General features: G+C 35.2%; 1 pseudogene; it reads left to right on the top strand.

The window, feature by feature from the left end:
- Positions 1–323: 323 nt before the first annotated feature.
- On the top strand, positions 324–1,777 carry LOC149221556 (uncharacterized; annotated as a pseudogene).
- The last annotated feature ends 3,605 nt before the right edge of the window (positions 1,778–5,382 follow it).

The following is a 5,382-nucleotide window of genomic DNA, read 5'->3' as shown; positions in this document are numbered from 1 at the left end:
TGGCAACTTGGGACTAAATTGAATAAAAATCTTATCCATTGATTTGATTGATACATTATATCATTTCTTTAAGATTAAATTGCGGGACAATCTTCCATTGATTTGATTCATAGACAATATCATTATTTACGTTGTTCTAATTAAATTCACTTGATGAACGGCTTTTCCTATACCGATCAGACATATCTGCAACGTGTAATGTGATCAGACATATTTGCAACGTATCCTTTCTATAAATTGAAACCTGCATTCGGTGAATGGTAGTAAAACAACTAATCGACTCCGAAGAGACGCAACAGGTCATGGATTTCAGGCATTCATCGATGATTAGCAAAGCCTCGGCCTCATCTATGTTTTACAGTGAGTTGCCAGTGCCTAGTGTGGCAACTGGAGCTATTATAGGGAAGAATGGAAGCACCATTAAAAGTTTCGAAAACACTCGAGGGATCTCTTCTGTGAAATTGTCTTCTGGAAGAGTTGAAATACGTGGAGTATCAGAAGAAGCAGTACAGAGCGTTGTTCTGGCCATTGAACGCATTTTATGCCATGCTGTTTCCAGAGGTAAGGGATACCATCCTGACTTTTTTGTCACCTGCTTCTGTAAGTCACTTGCACAGCCGCTCTTGGCTGTGAACAAAGTTTGCTTTGAAAAGTTTGCTGGAGAAATCTGTCCGAGTCATCGAGAAGTCGATAAGTCATATTTCTGTGTCAAGACTGGAGCGATATGTGAGGTGGTTTCGGGAGAGGGATCGGGGTCATCGAGTGATAAATCAACTGATGATATGGATACTCTGTCTGCCCGGTTTTCTAGTAAGATGGGTATTTCGGAATCTTTTTTCTCTTCATACTGGGACTTTTCGGCGTATAAAACCAAGCTGCTTTCGTGCCTCAACTCTCTGCGATTAAATACCGAGTACAAGACGATTAAATTGGTGATCCGATTTGGAAAGCTACTTTTCGATATCGGCCTGGTTTATCTAATTCAGTAATGAAAGAAGATTTCATTCCCCTGTCACGCCTGCAGCAACTCCAGGTTGGAAGGAAGTTGAATTCTTTCTTCTCTACGGCATGTTCTGATACAGCCGCAAGAGATGTGAAGCTTCACTTAGAACGCCTGAAGTACGTGAAGATCTCCAGTGGAAAGAAAGTTAGTATTCATGTAGCAGATTTGGTAGAAACGCAGCCGCAGCGATATAATGTGTCAGTACGCTGTGAGACGAGTAAGGAAGGTCACAATGTTTTATCCTCCGACGAACTCGAATCGCCGACAGATGCTGTGATTACAAGAGTTCGAATGCTGCCGATGAGACATGGTTTTGTGACCTTCTGCAGAGAAGGACAGACAACCAGTGATTTCCGGCTGGGAGTAGCGACTCACGAAATGGAACATCTGAATGATAATGGTATTCCCCCAGGGATGGTGGAATGGGTAAACAAAGCGTGGAGGGATCGAACCCCTGACCAGTTACTTGTCTTTCCGCCGCCAGGAAGGTTCCTGGTCATCAATATCCGATATAAAAACACTGAAACGTACTGTACAGAGGATTTCAAATTTCGCATTACCCAGGTGGCAGGAGGAGACAGGCTTAACATGGTGGGGAATAAAAGATGGGAATGCAAGCTGTGCAGCAGATGGTTCAAGCGGAACTACGGATTGCCAGGCGTGGAGACAGGCAACAGTAGTCGGGAGGATGTGGAATCTGCTATGGAGACTGAAGTGGTTAACCTCGTCGATGAAGCCGTTAAGTTTAGTAAAGTCGTACAACCATCCGCATGACTGCAGCAACAATTTTGAGTTGACGTGTTTTCATGTTTTTTCCTGCGACGCCTTTTGCTATTTCTTGCGTCTTCCTTCCTGCGACTATTTTGATTTGTTTATGAAGTTGTGTGTGTTGATGAAGTTATATACAAACTTTAATTTATGGTTGTGTTTTGTTACATGTACCTGTCAGCTCAGTAATAGTGTCATAGTATCCAACGTCCTTTTTGCAGACCTTCAGCTAATAATGCTACAAACAGAGGACCTTATTTCTTGTGGTTTGCCAGCGTTTTGTACTCCTTTTGTTATCGTTAATATAATTCAGTGTCATTTAGAAAGCAACGGATTGGATCTAATGGTTTGCTCTTTTGTATATCTTCTTATTATTTTATACATTATCATCTTTATTTGGCGGGCTTTTTACTTAAGCCGGATTAAAGTTGGCTTTATTAAATTATTTTCAACTTCAATAAAAAATAAACTGGTGTATTAGTTACAGATTCGAAGAAATATCTTACAAGTTATAAGGAAATACGTGCCTATGAGTTGTAGTCTATTACGTGTTTAAATGTTCAGCCATGGTCGAAATCTGCCAAAATGCAGAAAAGAAACATGAAATGCAGAGCCGTCTCTACCAAAAAATTATTACTTATACTTTACAATCATTGGCCTTCCTAAATAAATCTTACTTATTCTTTACAATTGTTCGCCTTACTAAATTTGTAATTTATTGAATTTTTTTCAACTTTATTAAACTATGTATTTTTTAATGGTAATGGATAATTTTTTTATATTTCAAGTTATTTTTAAAATATTAAAAAAATTAAAATTGATTAGTGATATAAATTCATAATAATATATTATTATAATTATATAATGGTTAATTTGTTTATTTTCAAAATATTAAAAAAAATTAAAATTCATTGGTGACATAAATTGATAATAATATATTATTATAATTATATAAATTAAATGATCATAAAAGTTTATAAATATCATGACACTTAATTTAATATACATCATCTCAATATTTCACATTCTTGAAATTGAAAAAATCATTTAAAAAAAATTATAATTTTATTATTATTATTATATATTTGTAACAGTAGAGGTTAATTATCACTTTATCATGAAAATCTTAATCTATAAGTAAGCTTTCTTACAATATTATGGTTTTGAATACCATATACACACAATATTATAATTCATATAATTCATGTTCATATGACTTTGTTTTTTATTAATCAATTTAATTAAAAGAGTGAAAACAATATAACTACTTTTGACATAAATCTCAACCTTTGATCCATGAGTACTACGAAAGAATATTCTAGAATAGAGTAATATTATATGGAGGTTAAATTATTATCATCCACTTAGTAATTATTGATAAATAAATTAAAATTAGCTAAACCCTATTCCAAAATATAGATTTTTATTGGTACAAAAAGGTCTTGTAATTATAAATTCTATCCTTATTCCAAAATAGAGATTTTTATTGGTACAAAAAACTCTGGTAATTATAAATTCTATATGTTAATGAAGATTTAATTTTATTTAAGGAAGGAAAATGACGTGAAGTGACAAGCATAGCTTCACTTTTATAAGAGTTTTTTAGGTTTTGGGTTGTCTTGTTGATGATATGTAAAGGGAATATTTTCAATTTTGATAAATTCCTTTGGGTGACCTATTTTCTTATGCTTGAAAAAAAAATATAAGCAATTTTAAATCTCACTTTTAACATTAATTTTTTTTTTTCACTTTAATAATATTATTTTCTAAAGAGATTTTTGGGTATTAAGGAACACCATGGGAAAGAAATAAGGCAAGAGGAGAGTGGCGATGTTAGGAATATCTCCCCTGAAGGCAAGAGATAGGTTGCTATTATAAGGCCATCAAACTCCCATTGACCGAAGGCAAAAGTGCGATTGCTGGTACCATGCCATCATCCTCCCTCTCAGCTAAGAGTGAGGTTGTTGGTGTCAGTTCATCGAGGTTTTTGGTGCAAGTCCATCATCCTCCCTCTTAGCCAATGAGGTTGTTGGTGTCAGTTTATCGAGGTTTTTGGTGCAAGTCCATCATCCTCCCTCTTAGCCGTCAAGAGTGAGTTTGCTAGTACGAGGTCATCTCTCATTTAAATTCTATATAGTTACTCTACTCAAGAGCATGAACATGTCCACCTAAGACACTTGAACTTAAACATGTGTGAGAGTTTCCTCAAACTATACTCAATTAACTACTTAAATAGTATTTAAAAAGAAAAAGCTTTTTAGAATTTTTAGAAAAACTGCCTTTTATAAAAAATTTATTTTTTTGATCAAATTTAATTTTAATCACTACCTATATATACTACATTTATATAAAAACTATTACAAAATAACTCTAATACTCTTTACAAACTAAATTCAAGATCCTCGTAACAGTGAGAACCATCAAAACATCATACTATATCACGTGCATGTATTTTTTGTGAATTTCTACAAATGATTTCTATTATAATGAAAAGTGATTACATTGATATCTAATCCAGAGAAAGGCTGGTTTTCCAAAACGACACTAGTGCAAGAGTCAAGACAAAAAATAGACTGTGGTCATGTGTTTCTTTCACAAAGGCATAGTTGTAATATCTATTTTAAGGAACTAAAATAGACTGCAGCCACATGTTTCTTTCACAAAGTTTTAGTTGTGATATTTAGTTGAAGGAACTATAGATAAAATAGAGCTACGATATCCTTACTTATAGCCCAAATAACCATGTAAACACTTCATAGCGCTATTAAAAAAGAATAGAGTCACCATATATACCATAAAGAGTTACATCCCGGATGATTATACTCAAAAAAGGAGACAAAAAACTACAAAATTGATGTTGCCAGGGAACCACCAGAAAACCATGCCAAGAGTGAAACCAAAACGAGAGCCACAAATTCCCTTGCGACAGAGGATAATGAGAGTCAAGAGTGAAACAAGAAGTAGCCAACCATAACAACGCCATCACATCATTTGTAGGATGAGACAGATTGAAGGAGACTAGTTGAAGATGAGAATCAGTGAAGGAGGAGTTGGATTTTATTGAGGAGAGGTAGAGATCAGGGTGCCACATCCAAAGGAACTTCATTTATATCCGTAGGAGCCTCATGATCCTCCACTGATTTAGTATCTGAGGGAGAGACTCCACATTTCTCCACTCTAGCTAGTCTGGTGTCAATGTCATCGAGGTTGAAATGAAGATTCCTTAGTATGCTTTTGATGTATTCATGTCCTACAAACAATCTTTAGTTGTCAACTTGCTTTTCCCTCATAACCATGTGTAGGAGGATGTCAAGTTGTTGGTGCATATTGATAGAGTGAACAAAGTGTAAGGGATGTTTCCTGAACCACCCCGACTCTGAAACCCAATTGCATCTATGTCCAGAGACTTTAGAATTAGAGAAATAATCTCCCACCAAACTCTTTAGAATCTAATAGTAAGATCTCTCTTCTAAATTCCATAAGGATAGACTAAGAATTTCACCACTGAATCCCATCCAAAGAGCATGGATGTGGATGAGGAGGAAGTTGATCGTCCACCCCTCCTACTAAGATAATGTTGTCGTGGAGCCATGAAAGTAGAGGCACCCACA

This window comes from Pinus tabuliformis, chromosome Q (genome assembly GCF_031772625.1).
Source record: "Pinus tabuliformis cultivar Carrire ecotype Pingquan chromosome Q, CPIR1, whole genome shotgun sequence".
Taxonomy (NCBI): Eukaryota; Viridiplantae; Streptophyta; class Pinopsida; order Pinales; family Pinaceae; genus Pinus; species Pinus tabuliformis.
Note: the sequence above shows the minus strand (reverse complement) of the source record. Positions and strands in the feature narration are given on the sequence as shown.